At 45.5% G+C, this 14,245-nt stretch overlaps 1 long non-coding RNA gene across 1 annotated transcript; it reads left to right on the top strand.

Annotated features, from left to right (window-relative positions):
- The first annotated feature begins 3,863 nt into the window (after positions 1-3,863).
- On the top strand, positions 3,864-13,488 carry LOC107519988. The gene is made up of 4 exons (XR_001599212.2): positions 3,864-5,820; positions 6,539-6,605; positions 7,333-7,571; positions 9,473-13,488. It is a non-coding gene; the product is annotated as an uncharacterized LOC107519988 (long non-coding RNA).
- The last annotated feature ends 757 nt before the right edge of the window (positions 13,489-14,245 follow it).

Below are 14,245 nucleotides of genomic sequence, written 5' to 3'. Positions count from 1 at the left end.
TTGAGATACCTCGCATAATAATAGCTGTACTTTTAGTATCTGTCGATTCAGTATCTATGTAATGACAAAAAGCTACCATAGAGTCAGTAATGCTTTTAAACAAATTGATGTTTTATTAATCCCAGAGGAAACTACATGAATTTGAATACTAATCACAAAGAAGATCTGGAAGACTCATTTTTCAGTGCACAGACGCTTCTTCGTGCCCGTAGGGGGTATTTAAAGCCCTTGTTTCACTTGGTAGTGAGAAAGTCACTGCAGGAGAGAAAACGGGAGAAACAAATCCCACTCGGCGGTGCACTAGCTGTGTGACCTGGGCAGGCTCTTCACCCTCTCAGCCTCAGCATCCTGACTCCGTGGTGGCAGTTAACAGAAGCGGTAGTGGGAGTCGCAGTCATCCAAACGGTGGCTTGCATTTGTCGAACTTCTGCCGCGCATGAAGCTTTGCCTGTCACAACCCCATGAACTTCACCTTTCACACATGAGATCTCTTTTAAACGTCGCAACCGGTAAAGTAGAACATTATTTTTCACATTTCACATTTGGGGGAAATGAGACTTAGGAAAATTAAGGGATTTGCTCAGCTAGATAACAGAGCTGGCATTTGAACTCTGGACCTGTGCTGTCCAGTACCGTAGCCATTAGCAGCACGTGGCTACTTAAATTTAAATGCATTAAAATTAAAGAAAATCAAAATTCAATTCCTCAGTCTCATTAGCATGTTTCAAGCATCAATAGCCTTGTGGGGCTACCACATAGCACAGCGCAGATAAAAAGCTATCATTGCAGTAAGTTCTGGGAGCAATGCCGAACTAGACTGACCAACTGCAAAGCTTGTACTTTCAGAACTGGATTTAATTCTTCCTTACCCATTCATTCCTTTACTTCTTCATCCATTTAACAAACATTTACCAAATAGCTACCATACACCAGGCACCACGTTGGATACTGGAGAGTTAGCTCATTGTGTTGTTAAGAGCTAATGAAATAGATATGAAGGAGCTTTTTAAGCTATAAAGTTCTAGATAACAATAAGATATGTTAATGTCGTAGTCGCTATAATGGTGGGACTATATTCCTTTTTTTGGTATCCTCTCCTCCTTCTCCCCCAGCCCCTGCATTTAACAGGGCGAAATACCCATCAGAAGTGAATGCAGAGCCTCCCGTTATATATGGCACACATGTCAGTTTTTGTACCTCCATGTTCTGAAGGTACTTTTTCTGATTGAGGTGCATTCATCAGGTAGAGCATTGTGGGCAACATGGGCCGTGGCGGCTGCGGCATGGACATAAAGTCTCAGCTCAGCCAATCAGATGCTTCTGCTTGGGACTCCGAAATTGGAGCAGGTGACCCAAGAAAGCCGAAACAGATTTAATTATGTCAGTGACTGTGGCTGTAATGTCCACTTTCTCTGCAAACGTCACTTTACTGGACTTGCAATGAGTGATGATACAGGAAACTTTGTTTTTGTCCACCCCATCCTGCCGTCCCCTTAAGCCTTCTCCATGGGGATGGTCCTGCCATTACCACTGGATGCCACATGAAGTAAATGCTCATGACCTTCCTGATTTTAGCCAGGTAACAAAGTACTATGACCATTAAGTTGCAAAACATGGTATTCGTTTATTAATCCATCTTCAGCTGAAGGTAAAAATTCTCCCATGCCAGGTAGGGCTGTGAAGAGTGGATCGACTCCTTCCTCTCCCTGTCACATCCTCCCCACTGCCTGGCTGCTTTATTTGACCCTCCTGGGGTTAGGGCCATGAGGAAAGGTGATAGGAATGCAGCATTTTGTGAATAGTTTGGTTACTGTCGCAAACTGGCTTTTGCCGTCTGGGTCCAGCCAGTGTTTAAAGTTGGCCCTGCCATGTACATTTTTGTGGGTTTATTGGTTGCTCCCCTGTTGGATCGCTCTGACTGCTTTTCCCTTGGTGGGAGCATGATGGGACTTCACAGCCCAAGGTCCTCAAGGCTCTGCCTCCAAGCTCAGTCTCTCACCCCTTTGATGCCCTCACTTACCCAGTTCTGGGTCCTCTCCTTTTGACATTGCTGCCTGGTGACCTGCCTCACACCTTACTCTGACATCTAAAAACTGTCACATCTTGGTGCCTAAGCTGGAACGTCTGGTCTGACTTTCTGTTCCCCTAGAGCCAGCGGAGACAGCCAGGTCTGGAGAGGGTGATGGCAAGGGTCCTCATCAGGTGGCTCTGTGGGTATTGCCACCTTGCCTCCTTGGTCTTCTGTTTCTATTTTGAGCCTGTTGCTCCTACCTTCCTGGTGACTCTGTGAACTCCCCAATATCTTTCCACTGAATTCTTTTTCTTCTTTAGCCAGCCAGTTGTTTTCCATTCCCTACACTCAACACCTGGTCCGATAAACCTTGACTGTTGCCTGTCTCCCTAGTTTGTATTTAGTCATTATATCTCTACTATTTTTTTTTTACATATTCTAAAGTAATAACGCACCACATAAAACGTTCGAACAAATCAGAAATATGTAACAGAATGAAAAAGTACCCCAATTCCAAATGCCCCAGATATCCATCAGCATTTCTAAATTTAATTTTTGAATTAAGCAATGTGTTCAAGTAATATATTAAATTAAGTGATATAGTTTACATATGGATATATATATCCTTAATTTATTTAACTAGCCCTTTATCATTGATAATCTTAGATGGCTTCCAGATGTTTGTCATTACAAATAGAACTGCATGAATTATCTTAGGCATGTGTCATTGACTACATGTGCAAATGTAACTGTAGGGTAAATGCCTGGAAGCGGGTTTGCTGAGTCAAAGGATATAGGTATGCACCAGCAGAGAAGAATCAGTATTAGATATTGTGAGATTGCCAATAACTAATTGGTACTCCCAATTACCATGGGTGTTGTAACGATTTCCATTCTCACCAAAAATGTACAAGAGTGCCAGTTGTCAATGAAAGATGTGGCGTGCCCATCCCGTAACCTCCAGACAGTCATCTCTTTACTACAGCTGCAACTCTCTGCCCCAGGGCTTTTTTTTCCTGGCTTCGGGAAGCAGGTTTTGGGCTGTGTTCACGTGAGGGATGGATATGGCTGAAATGCCTGACGGTCAATGGCCCGTAAGCCGCCATCAAACAATGATGATCAGGGAGTTGGTAGATAAACACCCCAGCCTTCTCACTCTTCGAGAGAGAACTCTGAAGTGTGTTCTACACCGTCTCCCCGAGTTCCCTGACGGAGGTACCTATAATGGTGATTGGCTTGATAACATACCCTGTCATAACACCGTTCCCCTTCCTCCTCCCTTCCCTACTGCTGCTCCCTATGATCACCGCCCAGATAAACTACTTACATGCTGGTCTCAATGTCGCTTCTGGGAGAACCTAATCTAATGGTCTGTCATCAAACGATTGGAATTTTATAAATTGTGTCTCAGCGCAATTAGAATTTGCATTCTTCTTATGAATGAAGCTGAGCATATTTTTGTACATCCGAACTGTTTTTATTTCTATTTCTGTGAACTGATGGTCATGTCTTTTACCTCTTGGTCTCTTCAAGTCCTATAAAATCTCTATAATAGGAAGATTGTCTCTTCGTAATATGAATATTTTTCCCAGTTTTTTGTTTGTCTTCAGTTTTTTTTAATGTTTTTTTTCTGCTTTTTCCCTCTCCCCTTCTCATCTTTCTTTCTTTTCTTTTCTTTTCTTTTCTTTTCTATTTATTTTTATTTTTTGCCATGAACAATTCGTTATTTTTATGTAGACGAATTCATCAGTTTTTTTTTTTCTCGTTTCTTCTGCATATGAGCTATGGTAAGAAATGCTTTCCTCAATATTAAATTATAGAAGAATTCCATGTTTTCTAATGGCACTTTAAAAAAATGTAGATTTATATTTTTAATCCATTTGGAATTGGGTGTTCATCAACTTATACCTTCCTCCTGCTCTTTCTGCACTGTGATCTCGCCTACAGTCACTCACCTCTCTAAAACTGCCCTTGGATAACTTTGAGCAAGGTGTCATATTTCACTGCCTCAACCTATTTCCTCTTGCAAATGATTATGGGTCTCTTGGCTTTCCTCTTAACTTGGCCTTTACTACCCTTATTAGCAGGAGAGTTTCCTGCTGCAGCATTTCTCTATCTGGAATAGCCTCCCTGTATCTTTTTTACTTTACTGAGCTCATATTTTATCACAACTGAAAGTGTGTGTTTTGTTCCTTTCCCATAACTCTTCATTTGTTTCTTTTTTGCTCCAATGGTAGAGCAACTTGTGTGCCATTTTCATATGGCACCGAACCCAACCTCTCCTGAAGCTTTGCAGTGTGTTTTTAATTACAGGCTCAAAAAGTAAAGAAAAAGATTGAGAGGGTCATGAACAATTTTATAAATCTGTGGGGTTTTTCTGCAATTCAGCACATTGCTGTATATATTTTAAACTTATTTTTGTCTTGATAGTTGTTCACTCTTAAGTAGAAAAATGCCAAAAGTAAATAGATAGATGAAAGACAGACAGATAAATACATTTGATAGGTATACCTAATCTATATTTATCTATAAACTGCTAACTAAGTAAGTCATACAAATCACATCTGCTCCTGAACTTGATTAAATTCTGTTGTTCTGGCCACAGCGGACAAATTGAAAGAGTTAACCTTTTCTGATTTATTGCTGCAAATCTGTTTGGTCATCCTAGGTGTGCTTCTAAAAATATTGCTCTTGTACTTCTGGTGCCTTTTATAATATCCTAGGCCAATTCTACCTCCTAATGTGGGTAACACTTGCTCACTGATCTTTGGTCTTTTCGTGACAAACACCCATGGAGGCCTAGTCCCTTCTTAGAATGAAAGAAGCCCATCGTGTTCTGTTGGCCTGGTTCACTGCCTTACCACTGAGTCAGAGGCCTTATTGAATGTGAGAAAAGGAAACCAGCAATCTCATGGGTGTTTTAAGCATCCTTTGCCTGCATACGATGCAAAGAAAATGCATCACCTCCACCTGTTTATCCGACTGCCCCTGTGGGTGCCAGATTCTGCTTGCTTTCCCTGGGAAGAGAATCTTCCTGCCCATTGCCAATGGGAATAATGCAGGATCCACGTTCATGGAATCTCTCCTCGGCCTTTCCGGCTTTTTCTTGCACAAGACCAGAGGAATGAAATCGGGTGGTAAAGTGCCCATCTTTCTACCAGTCCTCCATTCTCTCCTCAAGTTTTCAGTGTCGCCTCTGAGGAAACTTCCATCACAGACGTCTCCCCTGGGCACCCCCACCCTCCTCATCAGAATACTCCTCCCCTGAGTGTCACCAGCTGTGGGATTGTAAGACTCCATTATAATAAAGGTGACAAAGACAGATCTTAAGGAAGTAGAGCTCCAAAGTGAGGGAGGGAGACACATCAGAGAGAACGGGCTCCAGGAGCCTGATAATGAGCATGGAGAGGACTTTTTCTGCTTATGGGTGAAAAAGACCGGGAAGTCTCTGTTTGAAGACAAAGCACATAATAATGTGATCACAGAGCCCTCCTAATGGGGCCAATGTGATGCTCAGATGTTCTTTTCACAGCCTTATTCTTATGTTCCAATGGAAAAGGTCTTTGAATGAATGTTTATTTATCGTAGCCAAGACTTTTATACAGCAAAAGTCACATGCAGGTGTATGTTTAATTGATTTAATAACCTTGGATCTCGTAGGTGACTTTTTCTTGACTCTTTGTCTCAGTTGGAAGAATTAAAATATAATCAGACATAAATCCCTTAGTAATGTTATCAATTTATTTCTAACGGATTTTCTAACATGCTTAGATGGGCACTCCCTTGCCGCCTCCTTCTTCTCCTGAAAGGTAAGGTGGCTTTTTTTACAAAAAGTACATAAATTGGTTGAACCGGCATTGCCAGCTTCCTGTGTAAAGAATGCCCTGTTTTCTCCAAGCTTGAATTTGGAGATACAGGACATCTGTAAGGCATGATCTGACTGACATCCCCTTGGTGTTCTGGAAGGAAACAGGCCGCACCTCTGCCTCGTGTGCCAGAGGTGACCGTCGGGCTCAGGATAGCCCTAGATGCAAACGCTCCCATTTCTCCTGGGTTGCGTCACTGACACCAGGCCAGAGTCATGTGCATGGCCCGATTCATTGTCAATTTGCCAGTCGCTGAGTCTGGTCATCCAAAAGGCTCTCCAAAGTCACGACTGTCCCAAGTCATGTAGATAATGGGGGACTTTCCAGAGCTATCCTTTTCCATAGTGCTTTCTGGATGGTTCTTAAAATTAAGAACTAGAGGGATGGCCCATCAGCTTGATCTACTTCTTGCTTACATGTAAGGTTATTGGGAAGGGAAGAGGACTGGCTGCTAATGGATATGGGGCTTCCTTCTGGAGTGATGAAAATCTTCTCGAATTGATTGTGGTGATGGTTGCACAACTTTGTGAACATACTAAAAACGACCGAATTGTACACTTTCAATGGGACAATTGTACGGCGAGTGAATTATATGTCAACAAAGCTGTAATAAAAATGTATTCATATACCTTATTGTTAATAATTAATCCTACTCTTCCAGGAGCCCATCCTTAATGAAGCGAATGACGTGTCTCTCAAGAACAATAGTCACCTGTGACTAAGTGCAGGTATCAAAAGATATGAGCAGAGTTTGTGCAAAGTTCGTTCCTAGGACAGACTCAGAAGCTCATACAGCTCTTATGTCATTATGCAATTCATTCACTTCAAAATAGAAAATCTGAGTTTTGCGTTATATATTTAAATAGCCTAAGATTAGTTTTTAAGACATTAGGTGAATAAAAGTTCAGAAATAGATAGAATCTTAAAGTTACTACCTGCCTGTCACCTGGTACTTCCTGATTCACTGGCTGGAGGGACCATGCAGGAACATCCCCAGTGGAGCTTGAGGGTCACATGCTTCAGCCTTTTATGAGGACTGCTATAAGTTAGGTCAGTGTGCTGGGTTGTCACTGAATCCAGGGTGTGTCCTCTGCCCACATCTTAGAATACCTGCACCATTCTGAGACCCCCTCCTCCCCGTCAGTGTTCACTCCGAGACCTAGCACCTGCCTTTCTTTTTTAGAAGATTGTCTTCAGTTTATTGGGGCCCTTGTTGTCCGTATGCACATGGAGCCAACCATGCCTGGGAATTTAAATGCCCACCCATGTGGGGCATGGCCCTGAAGCAATGACTGAGGGGTGCAGAGGGGAGAGTTGAAATGCCGGCTTCCTTGTCTCAGGTCCAGGCAACTCTGAGGCTTAACTCACACCCTAGAGCTTCTCGTGAGATCAGGGGAGGCCGCTGTGGGGTTCACACATTTGCTTAGCTCCCTTGCCTTCCCTGTTTCCTTACAGATCTCCCCTGGCAGCACTTCTGTTAGAAATCGCCTGCCTACCAATTGTCATCTTGGAGGCTGCTTTTGGGGCTGGACCTAAGACCACAGTCAACGTACCAGGCTAATTGGTGTGCTTGTGGCTAGCATAACTTGAGCCCTGCCTCGCGCTGTAGGTACAGCTGGTCTGTGACTATCAACTGGCTATCTGTGTGAATCCAGACAGGCCTCTCCCTCTGGAATGCTGGAATGTATGGGCAGGTACGAAATTAGGTGGGACTTGGCAGAACTAAGAATTAGGGAGAGAAAAACACTGGGATCCTGTTGACATTGTTTGAAACCCTGGCAGGGCCAGCTTTACGGGCATGCAATTTGTCACATAGGGCTCTGTGTTTATAGAGCACTTGGTTTAATGCTCTTACATTGCCATCTTGAAATTCTTAATAATTTTGAAAAAGGGCCCTGCACTTTTATTTTGTGTCGGGTCCTGCACATTATGTAGTTGGTCCTGGTCCCAGGATCTAACCATACCTGAAGCTACATACTTCTGGATGTTTTTGGTTTCATAATCCAATAAATTTCCTTTGGGGCTCTGTTACTTGCAGCTTATGGATCTATGATCATACTCTGGGTTCCAAGTTGCTAACATCAGAAACTCATTCTAGCCAATTTAAGCAGAAAAGGAATTTGTTCGAGAACACTAGATAACTCACAGAATCTGAAAGGCCCAGAGGAACAAAACTGAGGGAAGGTAGCAAAGAAGAGTGGCCAGATTCTATCACAAATAGAATATACCTCCCGGGCACAGAGCTCCTGTTCACACCACTGAGACTGGGCCTTGAATGCTACTTGGAACCTCTGTCACTGGGAGCTGGATATTCTGGCAGCTATGCGTGGCAGATGGATTCCATGGACCACCAACTTTGCAGCACTAGCTCCCCAGAGTTTCATGTGGCTGTGTCAGATTGGTAAAGCCCGTCTCCTGCCTGCACCTCAGTAGCGAGAGAGGCTGGTCGAGAGAGATTCCAGCTTCTGCCTTGAGGAAGTATGGGCTCATTAACCAGGGGACTTTCCCAAGGACCGGAAGTACCCAATACCCACTACTGACCTGCATTTGAATTCTGCTGAGGCCCGTGCACATAGATAGTCCCTCACAATGCAGGATGAGCCTGTTGACGCACACACTCCCTGCTGCTCTCAGTGATTCTGGGGTCTCCCAGGCCATGTGCTCCCCCAACCAATCCTTAGGAAATCTTACCCCTTGTTGCCTTTTTGGGGCTACCCCGACCCCACTTTTCAACCCCACCTTCCTGGAAATCTACTATATTCCACTTACTTGGAATCGCAACCAAGAGAAGATCGGTGCATTTCTGCAAAGCAAAATATAACCCAGCCCTTAGGTTATAAGGTGTTTGTTCACCTGGAGGCAGGTGCTTGTTAGATGTCCTCACTACCACAAAGCAGGTCCCACACACTTACTGCTGCTGGCAGGTCATAAACCTTTTTCTATGCAAAACGATCTCTTTTATTGCTAATAAGTTTTATGCCAGTTTCCAGCCCACTCAGAAGGCACATTTTTCAGAATCAGGTGTTAACAAAATAATGAACAAAATAAAATATACAGAGTTAGTAATTATCAGTTTCCTTTGATGAATCCGCCCTAGAGTTTGTTATCACCAATCTGATGTAAAAATTAAACAGAACAAAAGAGCGCCTTTGGGAGGGGCATGAAATCAGCATTTAAAAACAACTGTTTCACTCATTTTGTACCTTCGTATTGAATATATTTATTTCAAAGGAGAGCCTGGAATTTAGAAAGTGGAAATAGGAGAAAGGCCTGCTGTTGACACCAGCTTCCTCAAGGCGGGGGGCCTCTCAGCTGTTTTGCAAGAGGCTGTAGGTGGCCTGTGGGGACAGTGTCTGGGTCTCAGAGATGAGGTTGGGGAGACATCAGCAGGGCCAGATTTCTGTCTAACCGGTATGTGATTGTGGCAGCGGCTTGGGGATGTGCAGGGTCCAGCACCAGGGAAAAGCAAAGAGCTGTCCCTTGTCGCTGTATCTCTCGCGGGCCCAGCGTTTCTGAAGCTTTACTGCTGGTGGGGAAAGGGTATGCACAAACTGGGTCTAACTGGGTTTCTGTTTTGTTTTGTTTTGTTTTTTAGGATGTCACTCCTTGCCCCTGGTTGGAAGAATTGACAATTGACAATAGGCCTTCATTCTCCCAGAGAGGCCAGGCATTGCAGGAGCCTTCTGAGCGTCCTTACGGAGTGATGTGGCCCTGAACTCTGTTTACCTGAGTCTCAGCCAGAGGGGCGGGGTCGGTGCTCAGTAAACATTGCCTACACAAGCGCTCTGTTCACTTGAAACCTTCATCTGTGCTGTTTCCACTACCCCGAGTGCTCTTCCTCTTGCCTTGCTTCTCATCAGTCATTACGGCCTCTGGGAATTTTGACAGAAAGCATTAAAACATAAAACGAAGTCATAAATCTTGAGGGAGCGACGTTCTCCTCAATCCACCCGGAGCGGACCGGCCCGCGGTCAGGTTCACCGCCTGCCTGTGCCTCGCGGGTGGCCGAGCGTGCCGCTCTGCGCACCGCGCCTGCGCAGGGAGACGAGGCGGACACGCGTGGATGTGGTACCGCTGTCACCCAAGCAGCCGCATCCTCGGAGGTGGTTGGAGGTGGTTGGTGAATAACCTGAGCTGTGCGCTTTCACCGACCTTAAAACCAAAACAAAATAGGTAGAGAAGAGCCGCAAAGATGAGAAAGGTAGAGGATTCTCTTTTTAAGGATTCAGTCGCGTCTGAGAAATCTCATCTCTGCTCCCAAGTGCAGGTCCTCACGACTAACACAACTTTTCTTCCACAACTCCTCCTGAGACCCTCCTGTGCAGCCTCCTTTGGGCTAGGTTCTCACCTCCTGTCGTCGACAAGAGGTGACGGGGCTTTCTCGATACTGGAGGAAAGACAGAGAACCCACACAACCAGAGAACTCACCACCGAGATGAATCTTTTTTTTTGTTAAACTGGATGCATATACATCCTCCCAAAGGGGCAAAAACATCTTTTCGGAAGAGATGCCAATTCAGCAGCGCGCTGGAAGTCTGCACTAAAGAACCAACCCGCGCTGGAGACCGCCCGCCGGGTTCCGAGCTCTGAGGCTCCTAGGCGGGCAGGTGCCGGGCACGCCTGCGATTATCAGCCCCAGCTCGGCCTCTTTCTGTGTGTGTGATTGTGAGCAAGCTCCTGACCTCTAGGTCTCAAGCTGGTCATCGGTAAACTGGGGATAATCATTGTCCCTCCTCATAGGGGTGCTGCGAAGGTTAAATGAGGCAGGGCAGGCGAAGGGCCCAGAAGCGGGAGCTCAGCGGCCAGCGCTGTGTCCCGTTAGCATTGGAGCGAGGAGCCTTCATCTCTGACCAGTCTCCCGGGCACGGAAGGCTGCCTCTGCCTGGATGACCTTGAAAAGGGGCAAAACCAAGGGGTCAGAGGCTTAGCAATCTGTGTGACTGGCTCGTCTAGCTATCACTCTCCCTGAGGGTTGACTGGCTAGAGGTGAGCTCAAGAGAAAAGGAGGGGCCGGATTCCTACAGGACCTTCCGCCCAGTGCGAAGAAATTGGGAGTTTCCTGGAAGCTAGAGAGAGCCTCCCAAGGATTTCAAGCAGCAGGGTGGTTGGATCAGAATTACAGTCCTGAAAAATCACAAAGGAAGATGTCATAGACCCAGAGGTGTCCATAGACGGTCATATAGTCAATCAGGAGGCAGGAGGTGAGAGAGACCAGGATGAGACTCCCCCGTCATTCAGGCGAGAGAAGACCCACGTAGACCAAGAGAGGGCAGTGGGAATGGAGAGGGGCCAGTGAGGGAAAACCGGATGTAAGCTAGCTCAAAGGGTAAAATCAGCTGTGCTTGGTGAATGGCTGGGTGTAGGAACCGGGCAGGGTAGAAATCAGCTCTCAGGTTTTTGGCTTGAAATAGCATTGCTTGAGGCAGGGCGAAAAGCAGGTTTGGGGCGAGATGAGCTCTTGGCCATGCTGAGTTTAGGGTGCTTGCGGAGGCCCCAGTGGGGGTTCTTCCCTGTAGATGCCGGCCTGCAGTTTGGCGACATCTGCACGAGGGTTGGTCCCAGCCTTGGAGGAGCTGCCCAGGGAGAGAAAACGTACCACAAACGTAGAAAAAGCTTTGACATCAACCTAGCCAAGGGTGGCCTTAGCACGGCCATGCACTGCCCACCCAGAGGACTATCAGGGGGTCCAAGCTGCGCCTCCTGAGGCTGATGCTTCTGGAGGACTTGGAGGAGAAGCAATATGGAGATTCCGTGCAGGCTGGAGGCTGGGGAGATTAGCATTCTCGAAGGGGTGTTGGTCCTCTGATTCCCTGGGCTTTGCACATGGCTACTCCCTCCTTCCCCATGCCACCATCAAGTGGGAGGGAAGCTGGGCCCTGTGAGAATTCTCTCCTTGCCTTGAATCCCCAGGGATGCCTGCCAGGGAGCATTGGGCCTCTAGGGAGCTTTGCTTTCTTGCCTCTGAGGCTCTGCAGAGCCTGGCTGTCAGCAGGAGACAGGAGGGCAGCGTTCCCTGGGGCTTGTCACTGCCGTGGAGGAAGCACATTAGCTCCAGGAGCCTCTGCTCTGCAAAGGAGGAGGTGAGAATGGCAGCTGTGCCTGGTGGCAAATCACAGGTGAGCGTTGGGAGGTGCCACCCACAGCAGCCAGGGAGAGAGGGAAGCGTACCAGGCTGTGCCCGCACAGACAAGTGAAGCGAAGATGGGCAAAGCGACTCAGTCTCCCTGAGAACCTGCTTGAGGCACAAGGTTGACCCCGGGGTCCTCTCTAGTGAGGGATGCCATTTATTTACTCATTGTAGGTCCTGTGGCTGTGCCATGTTAAAACAGCATCTCACAACTATATTCTTCTATTTCTATGATGCCTCCTCTCTGGGATTTGATGTTAGAAAAGATCTGTACGTCTTTCCAGGATTTTGTCTTTGCGAAACTAGAGGCTTTTCTGTGTTCTAGAACCAGCCACTAAACTCTCTAAGGGCCTCAGCGTTAACGAAGCATCTGACTCTAGTCCGGGCCAGTGGGGTTGACGAGGTTTCTTGCAGGTCAGAACTCAGGACAGGTGCGTCCATGTCGCCAACTCCCTTCCTCTTGGCTTCCACTGGAGCCTCTGGTTGGTGTTGTGATTAATTGTGCCCTAGAGCAGTTTCTCAGCCTTGGTGTCAGACATTTCGGCCTGATAATTCTTCATTGTTCGGAGCTGTCCTGTGCATTGTAGGGTATTTAGCAACATCCCTGGCATCTAGATGCCTGTAGCAGTCCTCCTTGCCCAAGCCGTGACAACCAATAACGTCTCCAGACATTGCCAAACACCCTTTTGGGTGTTACCGTTTAGTAGGAAATCCTCTGGTTACAAGTGGTGTCTGGCTCTTCAATACATAGTATGGAGAGCCCAATTCCGCTCTGCCATTTTTCCCATGAGGGAAATGAGGAGGGCACGGACCCATGACTCCAAGCATCATCTCTAATAATGGGATAGCCTCCTTGTCATATCCACTGGGTGGACCAGATTTTAAAGCCTGGTACTCTTTTTGCTGGGATCAAGGGAAGGGATTTCAGGTGGGTCATGGGTACAGCTTTAGAAAACGTCAAATCAAAAGCCCAAACCTTATGTGCGTTCCCTAGTTCTTTCAGACCTACTGACGTCTCATATTGGTGCGGGCTTCTTTTCCGGTGTTACCTCGGCAACACGCCTTTGCCAATTTCCTTTTTTTCCTCCCATTTTACCTCCTGTATTAGCTTTTCTGTTATGCTTCCTGGCATCATTCTTTTAGTGATACCCTGGAAATTACAAAACGCATCCTTACCTTATTGCAGTCTTTCTTAAATTAGTACTTTTATCACATCTTGAACAAAGCAAGACCCTTCTAACAATTTAGATCCATTTATCCCTCTCCTGCTTTTTTTGCACTTATTATATATTTTGCCTCTATGTATGTTGTATGGTGGTATTATTCTTGCTTTAAGTAGTCAATGGTTTTTTATATTTACCCTGTTAAGTGCATCGCATTTCTTCCCGCACTTTCTTCCTCCCATCTGGGCTCATTTTTCACAAAGAAGTTCCTTTAGTATTTCTTCTGTTTTGACACAGAAAAGGCAGGCCTCGGCCTAAGAGCGTTTCTCAGACATTAATATCTGAATTTAGTCAACGTATTTTTGTTCTCATTGTGTTTATTGCAGTTATTGCTTTTTTTTTTTTTTAAGAGATATTGTTCTTTCCATTTGCCTTATCAAAGTTGGGTAGATTTTAAGAAAAATATGAAGCAAATAATCAGGTGATACAGAGCAAAAGATACATGAAGATTTTTTTTAAAGTTTGGTAGTTAGAGCTCATGATAGATGAGATGTTATGTGGAGAATGAGTAGAAGAAAGCAAGTCATTTCTTACTGTACTGCCTTCTATCAAGAGCTAGCTGGGTCATTGGGACTGAGCATCAGGCTCTGTGACTTCAGGCTCTGGGACTAGGCAAGTTGCTTCACTTCTGTCACTCCCAAAAGGGGACAGTCTTCACAGTGTTAGAAGGAAATCTTCAGGTATTTATATAGCTTTAGGTTATTTATAGTTCTCTTAAACAATAACAGTCAGAACATAAACACTGTGTCAGACAAAGTGCTGAAGACCTTTTACTAACCAGATAGATGTCAGTTTCTCTTGTTGTCATTAGATCTATGTCCCTATTTTCCTTTAATTACAAATTTTCCCATACTTGCCAGTTCTGTTTATTTACTCACTCAATGAATGGTTCCTGGGTACCTTCCCTTATTACTTTCTCACTAGGTTCATCTTGCTGAACCTTGAGTTAGTCATTTATTAAGTGGAAACATTTATAGTATTATTGCATGGGATCACTGACCCAGCAACTGAGCCTCCT

Source organism: Rousettus aegyptiacus, unplaced genomic scaffold, assembly GCF_014176215.1.
Source record: "Rousettus aegyptiacus isolate mRouAeg1 unplaced genomic scaffold, mRouAeg1.p scaffold_m13_p_4, whole genome shotgun sequence".
NCBI lineage: Eukaryota > Metazoa > Chordata > Mammalia > Chiroptera > Pteropodidae > Rousettus > Rousettus aegyptiacus.
This window is presented reverse-complemented; position numbering and strand designations above follow the sequence as displayed.